Source organism: Herpailurus yagouaroundi, unplaced genomic scaffold, assembly GCF_014898765.1.
Source record: "Herpailurus yagouaroundi ecotype Mexico unplaced genomic scaffold, PumYag 162, whole genome shotgun sequence".
NCBI classification, from domain to species: Eukaryota; Metazoa; Chordata; class Mammalia; order Carnivora; family Felidae; genus Herpailurus; species Herpailurus yagouaroundi.
This window is the reverse complement of record NW_024412403.1, coordinates 53,795,123-53,812,062: the sequence shown is the minus strand read 5'-3', so window position 1 is coordinate 53,812,062 and position 16,940 is coordinate 53,795,123.

The window sequence follows — 16,940 nt, the reverse complement described above, 5'->3', positions numbered from 1 at the left end:
TTTTTTTTTCAACGTTTATTTATTTTTGGGACAGAGAGAGACAGAGCATGAACGGGCGAGGGGCAGAGAGAGAGGGAGACACAGAACCGGAAACAGAAATTGTAGCCTTTCAAATGGGGATTTGGACTGGTAGTTCTTGGAGTCTGAGTTAGCTTTCTTCCTAGAGCCTCTCAAATCAACCTAGCTAAGCCTACCCTGCCATGTCAGCCCTGGGGAAGAGAATCAAAGCAGGTTGTCTCTTTCTTGTAACACAATCATTATTAAAGTGGGGAAACTATGAGATCTGGAATTAGATAGATTCATTGCCAAGTTCTGAACAGTTGGCTTAGTCTTCAAAGTGAGTGTGTGTGTTCGGGTGTGAGGTTCATTTAATATGATTATTTAATTACAGTTCTGTCATGTATATCTGTATAATCTCTTCCAGGTTATTTATTCTTTATGAGATTTATTTCTCATATCTAAAATAGGAATAATAATCTCATCCTCAATTTAACTTGGATTAGTTTAAACAGAATATGTATAGCAACACGTACAGTGCCTGACAATATTAGGTAGTCAATAAATATTAGATGTCTTCACTGAATAAAAAGAAACTTCACTTATGTTCCCTGTCTCTTTGAAACTAGCATGAACAAAACTTTATTTTTATTTTTTTAAGTGTTTTAATTTATTTTGAGAAATACAGTGAGAGCAAGTGCAAGCAAGGGAGGGGCAGAGAGAGAGGGGAACAGAGATTCCAAAGCAGGCTCCGCACTGACGCCAAGAGCCTGATGCAGGGCTCCAATTCACAAACTGTGAAATCGTGACCTGACCCGAAGTCAGATGCTTACCTGACTGAACGAACCAGTCACGCCCAATATTTATTTTTATGAATAAAATAAATAAGTAAAATTTAATTACAAATCACAAAGAAACACATTTGGTAGACAAGTGGTATTGTTGAATTAATTATTGATTTTTCTCACTTTAAACAATACTCGCAATATAAAGAAAGAAATTAACTCCAAAATATTAGAAATATATTATGTATACAAGACATATAGATTAAAGCTGTAATAGTAACCAAATAATTCAGGAAAATCCAACCTGAAATGGGTATATAAAAATTTCCCATTGGTATATAACATTTTTCTAAAGGTATATACAAATTTTTACCTTGAAAGTTGCCTTGGACTTTTACAAGCCAGATATTGAGTCAGATGAAGAAAAGATTCTTGTGTGACAAAAAGCCTTAAAAGGAAACACCCTTCTCTCAGTCATCCATGACTAAAGGCCAGGGATTGCACTGTCACATACATAAAGCAAATGATCAGACAGATAAGCCTCGTATGTGTTCTTTCTAACCCACTTTAGGAAAGAGCCATACTATTTAGTGCACTCTTTTACAACCTCTTCATCAGTAACCTTTTAGTTTCAGCTCAAACACTTCCAAGTCAAATTTCCTCTCATCTAGAGAAAATGGAAGGCTCTGATGATGAGAAATTTCTTGTTTACTATGGTCAGCATGGGCAGGCAGGCTGTGAGTCTAGTGACACAAAGGTAGGTAACTGAGGCACAGCAAGGAACCTTCTCCCCCAACCCGATGTTTTAAAATATAGCAGAACCAGGTCTTTGGATCCTCTAACCTGGTAGATTTCTCAATCCACATTGGCTGCAATGGCCAGCAGACTTAGGGTCTAGCTCCATGAAGAAGTAAGAGACATTAGGAGAAGTTTCCACACTTATATTTAGTCTGAGTATGTTATTTTCACTGCTTTTTGATGGCTTAGTAGTAAACTGGAGTCAAATAACATGGAACTAAGTCTAAACCACAATTCTCCAAATTAATTGAGAATTCTAATAAATATTGAGACACAACTGGCTTTTAAACCTTTTTTTTTAATTAAAATGTCATTGACATACAACATGCTATTAGTTTCAAGTGTGCATCATAGTGATTCAATATTTTTATACCTTATGAAATGATCCCCACAATAAGTCTGGTTACCATCTGTCACCATACATAGTTACTACAATATTATTAACTATATTTCCTATGTTGTACATTACATCCCCATGACTTATTTATTTTATAACTGAAAGTTTGCATTTCTTAATCTTGTTCACTTATTTAGCCTGTCCCCTAACTACTCCCCCCGCCCCTTGATAACCAATAACATGTTTTCTGTATTTATGAGTCTGTTTCTGTTTTTGTATTATTTGTTCATTTGTTTTGTTTTTTTAGAATCCACATATGAGTGAAATTATACAGTATTTGTCTTTCCCTGTCTGATTTATTTCACTTAGCATAATACCCTATAGGTCCATCCATGTTTTTGCAAATGGCAAGATTTCATTCTGTTTTATGAAATAAATATGTATGTATTTCATATATATATGTGTGTATTTCATACATATATATACACATATATATGTATGATGATATATATATACATATATATATATGACACAACTTCTTTATCTATTTGTCTATTGATGGACACAGGTTGCTTCTATATATTGTCTGTTGTAAATAATGCTGCAATAAATGTAAGGGTGCATGTATCTTTTCATATTGGTGTTTTTGTTTTCTTCAGATAAATACCTAGACATGGAATTGCTGAATAGTATGGTAGTTCTATTTTTAATGTTTTGAGGAACACCCATACTATTTTCCATATTGGCTGGAAATAGTGTACGAGAGTTCCCTTTTCTCCACATTCTCACCAATACTTGTTATTTTTTGTCTTGTTGATAATAGCCAATCTGACAGGTATGAGGTGATATCTCATTGTGGTTTTTATTTACACTTTCCTGATGATTAGTGATGTCGAGCATCTTTTCTTGGGCCTGTTGGCCATTTGTATGTATTCTTTGATAAAATGTCTATTCAAGTCCTGTATCCATTTTTTAAACAGTAGATGAAAATTACAGAAGGCAAAAATTGTATTTAAACATTTTTGAACCAGTTGTTATTACCGTTTAAGACTATGGGAGAGTGATGGTATTTGGGGCAAGACTTATTCCCAACTACTAATATATTCCATGAATCATGGGCATAGAAACAGGAAGGATATTTTTGTTGTTCATTTCTGTATTCCCAGAAACTAGAACAATGTTCTAGCACTTAGTAGCTCAATAAATATTTGTTGACTGACTATCTGGAGGAAGGAATTAAGAGTGAAAGTAGAACATACAATACTTCATAGAGGAGATATGTGTGAGGGTGTAGAGGATTCTGGTTTTAGAGGCAGTGACAGAATGATACTAACAGCATCACGTCTCATAAGTGAGGACAAAAAGTACACATTAGAGTTAAAGGTAAAGAAACAAATGTCCACATAGAACATAGTAGAAGAGCCTCATGGGAAAAAAAAGGATGAATTGTATACAAATGTGAAAATGGGAAGGAATCATAGAGATACTCTTTGTCCTTGGAGAAAAAGTTGTTAATAACTGAGAAAAAGCTACTCGTAGTTAGAAGTTAAACCAGAGACTTATGATAGGTATAGGAGAGGTGAGAAGAGAAGTATCAGGGCTTAACAGGCCAAAATATCCCATGAGACATGCTCAAGTTTCGTGGTGTGTAGGGGCTGCAAATTGAAATGCTTACAGGATACAGGTCATGAGTGACTGGGGCCCAGTGGAAAAACAGAAAGCATATGCTCCTTCTAAAACCAGCAGTCATTGTAGCTCCTATGATTGTTTGCCATTCAGAAATTGAAACCCAAAGAGAAGCCACTAATCTGCACTTGCATGTAAAATCTTCTAATTTGTAAATGTTAGGAACTGATTCAACATTTATAAAAAATAGTTTATGTCACATAGCAACGCAGATTTATAAAATGTAGCATTGAGAAAAAAGAAAAGGAATGAGACTTATGGCATAGAATCGTTGAGACAAATTAAAAACACATTCACAAAGAAAAAGAAAATAGTCTATAAGATTTCATGTACATTAAATGACACAAGTCAAACACATTAGTATCCTGCCTTGGTTATGGGAGATAAAACTGACCGAGAAATGAGAGGGAAATACCAATTTAAGAAAAAAATCAGAGAAGTCCTACATGGGCACATGATAATACCGTACTATGGATTAGGAGTATTATTATCCAATTTTCTGCATATAAAGTCTAAAAGTAAATGAATAAATAAAGCACACAGTAAAGACCCAAAAAACAAACAAATCAAACATGTTAGTATTTGAATTCGATCTGTGAGCTACTGGTTCCAAAGTCCTTATTTACATATTGTCCCCCAAAAGCTGCCCTGAATGTGGCCAGAGAATTGGAAAATTTTGGAGAAAATTGGCTTCTGGAAGAGTTGAGAGGCCATGACTTATAAGCACTCAGTGGTCATTGCTACTCCTGTGTCATCTGCTGGTACTTCTCTGCTGGGTTTTGGGCGATGGACAAGCAAGAGAATGAGGAGTGAAAGACAAAGAAAATGCATCAGACATAGCAGACTAGATATGCCTCTAATGATTCTCACCCAGTGAAAAGCCTTCACAATACCCTAGGGACTGGAGATTAAGATAAGTGTGCTTCTGTGTCTATTTGTGAAAATACTATCAAAGTACACACAGATCCTGCTTCATATGGAAGAGTTTGTGTTTGTAGTGTAATTTTCCAAGCCCTGTTTTCTAAATTCAACACATGCTCCTCATCAAAGTTCCTCTGTAAATTTGAGCCCTCCAACAGATTGTGGTCTAGGGAAAACAAAAACTATACACATGGTTTTTATTTTTTATATATTAAATGAAGCCAATATATTTCTATAAATCAATTTGTTCTCTGGCTCATGATGAAACCAATTTTTCAAAAGTTTTAATCAAATTAATGATCGTGGACAATGGTCATTTTATTTTTCCCTTAAAGCCTAAATTAACCTTTTAAGTTAAGAATGTTGTGGTGATTACTGCCCAAGGCTAGTACTGTTTAGAACAGTAAATGTCCATGAATTACATTTTACTTTTTTTTTTTTAACTTTTTTTAAAGTTAGGTTTTTAAATGACCATTCTCTCTGGAGGTGCTGCTGAAAATTAACTTCTATTAAATGGTAAATGCAAATGATGAAACCCTGGATTGCAAATATAATTACATTAAGTACATAGAAAAACTTAAAATTTTTAAGTTTTGAGTTTAACTATTAAAAGTTTATTCTAGTTCTTATTAAAGTAAGATTTGATTTAATTTATATGTTATTAAAAGATCTAGATAGTGGACTATGTTTAACATTTTTGAAAGGTAATGTAGAGTTGATTGGGTTTCTCTACACTACCTTCTACACATGTGACTTTTACTCACCACTGCCTCAGTTTCTTCACCCATAAAATTTTGAGAAAAGTAGTATGAAATTAATTACTACTTAGAATACTACCATAAAGTAAATGTCAGGTACTGTTATTAGTGGCATCTAAAAATCAAATTATCATTTGATAATGTGCATACACTTCTGACAAGTATTCCAAAGATATTTATCATATGTCTTTGCAAATACATTCATCATCCTCTGCTAAAAAGTGTTAATCATTTATATTATCTTTTAAATTTATAACTAGCAACTTTGGGGTAGAAAAGCATTGTCTTCACACCGATCATTCAACCCGTTGTATTAGGAATACTGTGGTCTATCATGTCCTCAGATAAATGGAAGTTCTCTCAATGATAACCAATGCTCCTTCCCCTATAAATGTGCATGTGTTTTATATATGTTCTGTTGGTCAATGTTACAAAAAGAAAATTCCAAGAAATATTATTTTCTATAAGGTGCATTATAGAAAATTTAATAATGACCATTCACCATGGGCTACGTTCAAGCAGTAATGAGAATTATCATGACCACCACTTTCTTCCTTCTCCTTTCTTCTTCCTCTTCGCCTTGTTTCCTTCTTCCTCTTCCTCTTCTTCAAAAGCACCATTATCATCTTCAACATCATCACCTAACCCTAATATACTGTGAAGCTTGAGTTTTCTATTCTCTCTGAAAAATACAATTATCTAAATTTTCAAGGTTTATTCTTAAAATACTACTTTAGCATCTTTTGAAGGAATGTAGACTTATTTATTTTACTTTTTTTCTATTATTTTACTTCTAAATAGAATGCTAAGTAATGAATTGAGTTGTTAATTTAGAATAAGACCTACATAAGTATGAAAAGATAGGCTATCTCATAAAATATCGTGAGTATTTCTATGTCATAAAATATCATATTTCATTTACAAAATAATGACCAGAAGGTCTCCTAGCATTGACTTGTTCAGGATAGGCTCTCAAAAATGTCTAAATACATTAATTTGAGAAGTTGCTATGATTTAAGGTTTTTTTTTTATTTTTAAAAGTTTTATTTTAATTCCAGTTAGTTAACATACAGTGTAATATTAGTTTCAGATGTACTATGTAGTGATTCAAGACTTCCATACAACACCTGGTGCTCATCACAAGTGCCTTCCTTAATCCCCGTCACCTATTTCATCCACCTCCCACCCACCTTCCCTCTGGTAACCATCAGTTTGTTCTCTATCACTAATAGTCTGTTTCTTGATTTGTCTCTTTCTCTTTTTCTTTCCCTTTGCTCATTTGTTTCTTAAATTATTTTTGTTGTTGCTGTTGTTTGTTGTTTTATTTTTTTATTTTATTTTTTATCTTTAAAAATTTACATCCAAATTAGTCAGCATATAGTGCAACAATGATTTCAGGAGTAGATTCCTTAGTGCCCCTTACCCATTTAGCCCATCCCCCCCACAACCCCTGTAGTAACCCTCAGTTTATTCTCCGTATTTATGAGCCTCTTATGTTTTGTACCCCTCCCTGTTTTTATATTATTTTTCTCTCCCTTCCCTAATGTTCATCTGTTTTGTCTCTTAAAGTCCTCATATGAGTGAAATCATATGGTATTTGTCTTTCTCTGACTTATTTCTCTTAGCATTATACTCTCTAGCTCCACCCACGTCATTGCAAAAGGCAAGATTTCATTCTTTTTATGGCTGAATAATATTCCCTCATATATATATGTATATATATGTATATATATGTATATATATGTATATATATGTATATATATGTATATATATGTATATATGTATATATGTATATATATGTATATATATGTATATATACATATATATCTTCTTTTATCTATTTATATATACCATCTCTTCTTTTTTTAATGTATTTCACTTCTTTCTCATATGTGTTTTGCAAAATTTCCAAGGTAAACATTAGCTTCATATGCATAAATAAAGGAGAGTTCTTTTAAGAACTGGCATTTACTGAATCAAAATGATCAGATTTTGATAATGGAAAATAAACTTGTATATTATCAACACTGAAGAGCTTAAATGAGGAGTTTTCTTTGGAAGGATCTCCCTCATTGAATCCCATTCTGCCTCAGGGGACTCAAAGCATCATCATATACATACAAATACAAGAAAATGCATCCACGTGGGAGCAGCATCTGCACAATCTCAGAGATGGTTCTATGTCACACGTGTAAATGTTCCAGGTATTTGATATTCTGTACTAGGACTTTTATGGGTGAGTTTCAACATTTAGTTAAGAACACATTTTCTTAGGGTGCCTGGGTGGCTCAGTCAGCTAGGCATCTGATGTCAGCTCAGGTCATGATCTCATTGCTTGTGAGTTGCGAGCCCCACACTGGGCTCTCCGCTGTCAGTGTGAACCCCACTTCGGTTCCTGTCTCCCTCTCTCTCTGCCCCTCCCCAGCTTGTGCTTTCTCTCTGTCTCAAAACTAAATAAAAGCATTTTTAAAAAATTAAAAAAGAACACATTTTCTTGTAGGTGCCTGGGTGGCTCAGTCGGTTAAGCATCCAACTTTGACTCAGGTCGTGATCTCACAGTTGGTGGGTTTGAGCCTCACACAGGGCTCTGTGCTGACAGCTCAGCACCTGGAGTGGAGCCTACTTCAAATTCTGTGTCTCCTTCTCTCTGCCCCTCCCCTGTTTGTGCTCTCTGTCTCTCTCTCTCTCTCTCTCTCTCTCAAAAATAAATAATAAAAAAAGTTTTTAAAAGAACACATTTTCTTGGGAGATAAATTTATATAATCCCATAATTTGCTAAATTGTCAGACTATTAACTGCCTTAAATATACAAAGAAATCACTGTGCATATTTTATTCTCTACATTTCTGCACTATCATTGTCATCTTCAATTTTGGCTCTGAAATGCATTTTCCTAAATTCTCATCTGCTCACTGAAGGACAAGACCAAAGACAAGACTGGAAGTTCCTACATGAACTCCATGTTCCCGAAGAACCAGCCCACCAGCGGCTGGTTGCTGTCCTCATCCAGAAAGAGGCTGCCATCTATCTGCAGCAGCAGAGGCCTTGGGGCCTCTTCCCTCTGCAGCACTGGTCTGCCCACCAGTATGGCTGCCGGGAGGTTCCTCTCCTCCAAGAGCCCCAAGTGCTGGCAGGGACTGGTCCCTCTTCAGTCCCTGCTGAGCAAGCATCACGCACAGCTGTGTGTGTGTACTTCCCTTCCCTGAAGGCAGTGGTCTATAGCCAACCCCAGAGGCTCACTGTTACAAGGGCTCTGGGGTGGTATTTTGGGCAAAGCAACACTATCGTTCTTAGGGACTAGTTTCTGTAATTCTGATATCACAAGTTGACCTTTGTCATACTTGAACTTCTTGGAGTTTGCCTGTAGGCAACTTTGTGTGACAAGGAAGTTGTCCTGGCACACATGTCGGGCTGGCTTCCTGACCAGAGACCAGCTTGGCTGAGCAATGAGGGGGAACTCTTAGACACACTGAAGACCTCAGTCCACCTGTGAACTTCTGGCTCCGCAGGAGCGTGAGCTGCCAGCTGTCCCCAGCAGCACTGCCTGGAACCCCCAGGAGGAGGCCTAATGCTTCTCCCCACCCCTATTTTATCTATTCATCAATCAATGGACACTTGGGCTGCTTCCATACCTTGCCTACTGTGAATAATGTTGCCATAGACATATTTATCCTCTGGGTAAATATCCAGCAGTGCCATTGCTGGATCATAGGCTAAATCTATTTTTAGCTTTTTGAGGAACCTCCATACTGTCTTCCAGAGTGGTTGCACCTGTCGCATTCCCATCAATAGTGCACGAGGCTTCCTTTTCCTCCACATCCTCACCAACACCTGTTGTTTCTTGTGTTGTTGATTTTAGCCATTCTGAAGATGTAAGGTGATATCTCCTTGTAGTTTTGATTTGCATTTTCCTGATGGTAAGTGATGATAAACATATTTTCATATGTCTATTGGCCATCTGGATATCTTCACTGGAGAAATGTCTGTCCCTGATTTTTTTCCATTTTAATTGGATTATTTATTTTTTGGGTGTTGAGTTTTATAAGTTGTTTATATGTTTTGGAGATATGAGATATGAGATATGTCATTTGCAAATATCTTCTCCCATTCAGTAGATTGTCTTTAAGTTTTGTTGACTGGTTCCTTCACTGTGCAGAAGCTTTTATTTTGATATAGTCCCAGTAGTTTATTTTTGCTTTTGTTTCTCTTGCCTCAGAAGATATACCTGGAAAAATGTTGCTATGGCTGATATCAAAGAGGTTACTATCTGTGTTCTCTTATAGGATTTTTATGGTTTCTGGTTTCAAATTTATATATTTCATCTATTTGGCATTTATTTTTGTGGATAGTGTAAGAAAGTGGTCCAGATTCTTTCTTTTGCATGTTGTTGTCCAGTTTTCCCAACACCAATTGAAGAGACTTCCTTTTTCACCACTGAATATTCTGTCCTGCTTTGTTTTTTTCTGGGTTTTCTATTCTGTTATATTGATCTATGTATCTATTTTTGTGTAGTACTATACTGTTTTGATTACCATGGCTTTGTAATATAGCTTGAAATAGGGAATCATGATGCATCCAGCTTTGCTTTTCTTTTCCAAGACTGCTTTGGCTATTTGTAGTCTTTTGTGGTTCCAAACAAATGTTTAAATTGTTTGTTCTAGTTCTGTGAAAAATGCTGTTGGTATTTTGATAGGAATTTCATTAAAAGCGTAGATTGCTTTCAGTAGGAGAGACATTTTAACAATATTTGTTCTTCCAATCCATAAGCATGGAATGTCCTTCCATTTCTTTGTGTCTTCTTCAATTTCTTTTATGAGCATTTTATAGTTTTCAGAGTACAAGCCTTTCGCTCCTTTGGTTAGGATTATTCCTAGGTATCATTATTTTTGGTGCAATTGTAAATAAGAATATTTTCGTGATTTCTCTTTCTGCTGCTTCATTATTGGTGTATAAAAATGCAACAGGTTTCTGTACATTGATTTTGTATCCTGCAACATTACTGAATTCGTTTATCAGTTCTAGAAGTTTTTCAGTGGAGTCTTTTGGGTTTTCTATAATATAGTATCATGTCATCTGCAAATAGTGAAAGTTTTACTTCTTCCTTAATGATTTCAATGCCTTCTATTTCTTTCTGTTGTCTGATTGCTGTAGCTAGGACTCCCAGTACTATTTTGAATAAAATTGGTGAGAATAGATATTCTTGTCTTATTCCTGATCCTGGAAAAAGCTCTCAGTTTTTTCCCCCATTAAGGATGATATTAGCTGTGAGTTTTTCATATATGGCCTTTATTATGTTGAGGTATATTCCCTCTAACCCTCCTTTGTTGAGGGTTTTTTATCATGCATGGATGCTGTACTTTGTCAAATGCTTTTCCTGCATCTATTGAAAGGATCATATGGTTCTTATCCTTTCTCCTATTGATGTGATGTATCATGTTGATTGATTTGTGAATATTGAACTACCTTGTAGCCCAAGAGTAAACCCTGCTTGATCATGATGAGTGATTTATTTATTTTATTTTTAATTTCAGTTTGCTAGTATTTTGTTGAGGATTTTTGCATCTATGTTCATTGGGAATATTGGACTCTTTTTCAGTGGTGTCTTTATCCAGTTTTGGTATCAGGGTAATTCTGGTCTCATAGAAAGAATTTGGAAGTTTTCCTTCCTTTTGCATTTTTTTCAGAATAGTTTGAGAAGAATAAGTATTAATTTTTCTTCAAACTTTTGGTAGAATTTGCCTGTGAAGCCATCTGGTCCTGGACTTTTGTTTGTTGGGAGTTTTTTTTTAAATTTTTTTTTTCAACGTTTTATTTATTTTTGGGACAGAGAGAGACAGAGCATGAACGGGGGAGGGGCAGAGAGAGAGGGAGACACAGAATCGGAAACAGGCTCCAGGCTCTGAGCCATCAGCCCAGAGCCCGACGCGGGGCTCGAACTCACGGACCGCGAGATCGTGACCTGGCTGAAGTCGGACGCTTAACCGACTGCGCCACCCAGGCGCCCCATGTTGGGAGTTTTGTTATTATTGATTCAATTTCTCTGCTGGCTATCAGTCTGTTGAAATTTTCTTTTCCTTCCTGTTTTAGTTTTGGTTTATGTGTTTCTAGGAATTTATCCATTTCTTCTAGGTTGTCCAATTTTTTGGCATAATAGCTTTTCATAATATTCTCTTATAATTGTATTTCTATGATATTGGTTGTTATTTCTCTTCTGTCATTTGTGATTTTACTTATTGAGTCCTTTCTCTCTTTTTCCTGATAAGTCTGGCTAGAGGTTTATCAATTTTATTGAATTTTTTAATAGAACCATCTCCTGGTTTCATAGATATGTTCTTTTGATTTTTTAGTTTCTATATCATTTATTTCTGCTCTAATATTTATTATTTCCTTCCTTCTTTTGGTTCTAGGTTTGGTTTGTTTTTATTTTTCTGGCCATTTTGGGTGTAAGTTTAGTTGTTTATTTAGGGTTTTTCTTGCTTGTGAGGTAGGCCTGTATTGCTATAAACTTCTCTCTTAGAACTACTTTTGCTGCATCCCAAAGATTTTGGGTTGTTCTGTTTTCATTTTCACTTGTTTTCATGTATTTTTAAAATTTCTTCTTTTATTTCCTGATTGACCCATTTAGTTTTTAGAAGCATAATATTTAACCTCCATGTATTTGTGGTCTTTCCAGATTTTTTCTTGAGGTTGACTTCTAGTTTCGTAGCATTGTGGTCAGAAAAGATACACGGTATGACTTTGATCTTCTTTAATTTGTTAAGCCTTCTTTTTTTGTGAGCTAATATGTGATCTATCCTAGAGAATGTTCTATGTGTACTTGAAAAGAAAGTGTATTCTGCTGTTTTAGGATGGAATGCTCTGAATATATCTGTTAAGTCCATGTCATTTAAAGTCATTTTCCCTGTTGATTTTCTCCTTAGATGATCTGTCCATTGATAGAAATGGAGTGAGGAAGTCTCTTACTATTATTGTATTATTATTAATTAGTTCCTTTTTGTTTGTTATTAACTGTTTTATGTATTTGGGTTCTCCTATGTCAGGTGCATAGATATTTACAACTGTTATATCTTCTTGTTGGGTAGTCCCCTTTATTATTATATAGTGCCCTTCCTTGTCTCTTGTTACAGTTTTTGTTTTAAAGTCTATTTTTTGCAATGTAAGTATTTCTGCTCCAGCTTTATTTTGACATCCATTTGCATGATAGATGTTGATCCATCCCCTCACTTTCAATCTGCAAGTGAGTCTCTTTTAGGTAACATATAGATTACTCTTGTTTTTTACCCATTCTGTCACCCTATGTCTTTTGATTGGAGTATTTAGTCCATTTACATTCAAAGTAATTATTGATAGATGTATTTATTTACATTTTATCATTTTCTTTGTGGTTGTTTCTGAAGATTTACTCTGACCCTGTCTTAGCTTCCTCTATTTCATGGTCTGCTGATTCTCTTTAGTGATATATTTAGATTTCGTTCTCTTTATTCTTTGTATATTTATTAGTGGTTTTTGATATATGATTACCTTTAGGTTTGTATACAAGCTCTTATGCACATAGCAGTCTAAATGAAGTTGATGGTTGTTTAAGTTTGTACCCATTCTTTACTCTTCTCCTCCCTACATTTTAAGTATATGTTGTTATATTTCACACCCTTTTATTTTGCATTCCTTGACTGATTTTTTTACAGAAATATTTATTTTCACTGCTTTTGTGTTTCCTACCTTTATACTGTCACTTTCAGTCTTTCCTTTCCACTCAAAGTGTCCCCTTTAATATTTCTTGCAGAGCTGGCTTATTGGTCATGACCTCCATTAGTTTTTGTTTTTCTGGGAAACTATCTTTCCTTATAGTCTGAGTGATAACTTTGCTGGATAGACTATTCTTTTCTACATAGTTTTCACATTCAGCATTTTGAATATATCATGCCACTCCCTTCTGGCTCGGAAAATTTCTGCTGAAAAATCCCTTGCTAGCCTTATAGATTTTCTCTTGTAAGTTACTGTCTTCTTTTGTTGTGCTGCTTTAAAATTTTTTTCTTTATCTATTATATTTTTTCAGTTTAATTGCAATATGTCTTGGTGTGGATCTGCATTTGTTGATTTTGATGAGAGTTCTCTGTGAGTCCTGGATCTGGATGTTTGTTTCCTCCCCCAGATTAGGGAAGTTTACAGCTATTATTTCTTCAAATAAATTTTCTGCCCCCTTCTTCTCTCTCTTCTTCCGAGACTCCTTATAGTATGAATGTTATTACATTTGATGGAGTCACTGAGTTCCCCAAGTCAATTACTATTTTGCATAATTTTTTCTCTCTTTTATTCAGTTTGATTATTTTCTATTATTCTATCTTCTAGGTCACTAATTTGTTCCTCTGCTTCTTCTAGCCTGCTGTTCCTTTAATCAAGTGTGTTTCTCATATTGTTTATTGAGGTCTTTATCTCTGCTATGTATTCTTTGTCTCTGTATTAAGGGTCTCACTCATGTCTTCCACTCTTTTCTCAAGTCCAGTGAGTATCCTCATGATAATTACTTTGAATTCTCTATAAGACATGTTACTTAAAACTTTCATTAGATCTCTGTCCATGGCCATGTCCTGTTTTATCATTTGGAAAAATTTTCTCTGTATTCGCATTTGTGTAAGTCTCTATGCTTGTTTCTGTGTGTTAAGAAAGTAAACTACATGTCTCTTGTTTTTGAGGGTAATAGCCTTATGAAGAAGAGGTCCTGTAGTGCACTAATGTGTAGTGTCCTCTATTCCTCAGGGCCTGGCACTTCTGGGAGTGTCTCTAAGACACTCTGTTGTCTCTAAGATGCTCTGCTGTTTTGTCCTGGCTACTTTATCCTTCAGGTTAGTCATCTGCAGAGGCTCTCTTTGCCTATTAAGGGCAGTGTTTGTTGCCTGAATATGATGAGTTTTAATTAGACATGCTCTGGTCTGTTGGTGAATGAGAACTGTTACCACCACTGCAAGAATTGATGCTCTGCAAAACTCTCAGGTTGAGATACACAGTGTGGGCAGGGAATTGGGCTGGTCTTTTGCAGGAGGGGGTCTCCATTACATGGGGACTGAGGCAAGCAGGACTGGGAAGAGTGGTTCCCCCACAGCATGGGGGTAAGCAAGTTAGGTAGTGTAACCAAGTTAGGTAGTGAATGTCCAAGCTGTGCTGCTTCCTGAAGGTGGCCCTGTGCTTATGCTGAGGGGCAGGGGAGGGATATGGAGCCTGCCATTTCAAAATAATGGAAACATATTTGCTCCCAGAGGGGTCTCTCCATGAACTCTTTCTCTCTGGGACACATTCTAAGTTGAACTTTGAAATTCCCAGCTTTAAGCCCCACTGGTTGCCAGAAGTCACAAAATTTGGCCCCTCTCACTTTCCAAGCCAATTGCTATGGGGATTCCTTTTCCAAGTGTGCTCCCCTGTGTGCTAGTGTGTCTCTTACCCTTCTTTGAAACAATGGATTCCTCCCCACCAGAGTGGCCATGGTCCATTTCTCTCCCAAGTCACATCTCCATACTTCTTAACTTCTTTGACGTGGCCTCTTCTCTCCCTTTAGTTGTGGAGTTCGTTCTGCCAGTCTTCACAACAACTTCTGGGGTATTTAGGATTGTTTGATAGTTATCTAGTTGTATTCATGTGATGAGGTGATCCTAGGAGACTTCTACTCTGCTGCCATTTTCCAACCTCGAGGGTGGTTTTGTTTTCTTTTCCTTTGTTTTGGTTTGGTTTGGTTAACAACTAGCCATTTGAATGTCTGGGGTGGGGGAGGTGATCATTATGTATATGAACAATGACTTATTTAAGTGCAAACTGCTTATTATAAAAACAAAACAAAATGGGAACTACTTAAATGTCCCGCAAACTTAAACCAAGTAAAAAAAAATCTTAAAAGAAAATTTAGGAGATTCCATTCACAACCTCAAGATTGAAAAGATCTTCCCAAAGCAAGAAAATAAATACAGATGTTACAAAAGGTATTTTTCTGGGGTGCCTGGGTGGCTCAGTCGGTTAAGCACCTGACTTCGGCTCAGGTCATAATCTCTTGGTTCGTGGGTTTGAGCCCTGCATTGGGCTCTGTGCTGACAGCTCAGAGTCTGGAGCCTGCTTCAGATTCTGTGTCTCCCTCTCTCTCTGTTACTCTCCTGCTCATGCTCTGCCTCTCAAAAATAAGTGTTAAAAATTTTTTTTAAGTAAATAAACAAATAATATTTTTCTTCAGTAATATATATTGATATTGGATGATAGAAAAACACCACCTTCGAAAAAATTGCAATGCAGATGCCACATAAAAGTCTAAATAGCTATAATGCATAAAGAAATTTTGCAAAACGTTTACGAAAAACTTAACAACGTGAAAGACACAAATGAAAAAGATTTGAGTAGACAGTTCACGGAAGAGCAAATCCAAGTAGCTGATAAACATTAAACATGCTCAATCTTCACAGATGTCAGGAAAATATGAATTAAGTAAAAAATACAATGTCTTCAAAAGGTTATTCTGGCTGCAACATCAACCATAACATCCTTATGAAGTTCAAGCAGCAGAACTAGTAGATCTTGGAAGGCCTAGAACTCTGTGGCATTCTATCTGCTTAATCAAAACAAAATGAGACCTTCCTTTTACCCCCTCTGGGTATCAAGATCCAGAGCCAACTCCACTCAGTGAAACAAACCCCCGAAGAGAAAATACACAGGTTTCCTCTTTTGCAAGTGTCTACACTGCCTGGATCAAGCAAGGATGCTGGGGCCCTGTCTCTGGGATTTTCCTCTTTCCTTTTTTAACATGGGATAGCCTAGTGGCCAAGAGTAAATACTGGGCATTCGCCACTTTCTTGGTGAGATGTCTCTGAAATGGGAGACAGTATGAAAAATGGAGGCTGGAAACATCAAAGACCAATTTTATGCATTTTACGATTTTGCCCAAGGCTATTCTGCTTACAGACTTTAAAAAAAAATTTAATATTTATTTTTGAGAGAGACAGACACAGAACATGAGCAGCGGTGAAACAGAGAGAGAGGGAGGCACAGAATCGGAAGCAGGCTCCAGGCTCTGAGCTATCAGCACAGAGCCTGATGCCGGGCTTGAACTCACAAACTGTGAGATCATGACTGAGCTGAAGTCAGAAGCTTAACCGACTGAGCCACCCTACAGCCTTTTCAGAGTTATTTATTTCTACATCCCTCATGTGTTTATTTTTTGTATGCAGTATGTCAGGACTACACGCTGAGCTCATGGAGATAAAGTTCCTAGCGTCAGAGAGTAAATAAGCAAACAAATAAAAGTTGTAGGTAAAAGTTTCGTTTATTTGTTTTCAAACCTGCCTGAGGTGTAAGGTAGCATTTTAGGTCACACATAGGGACCAAATAATACTGCTTTCAAGAGACTTATGTATCAGCTGAAGAATCAAGTAATAAACCCAAGAAGATTAACTAATAATATAAAACAATATACAGTAAGTAATGAGTGGCCTGGAGTATCAATACATTAATTCAGAGAAGTAGAGATTCTTGTTTGTTACTTGTTATAGAGCTGTAAGAAGATTTGGTCATGTAAGTTCAATTTATTGCTGTTTTAACAGCTTTAGGTTAGAGATTCAAATTTTAAGAATTTTATTTACTACTTAAAAATGTAAAATAGCTATGCCAGTAGGAACACCAGTCACC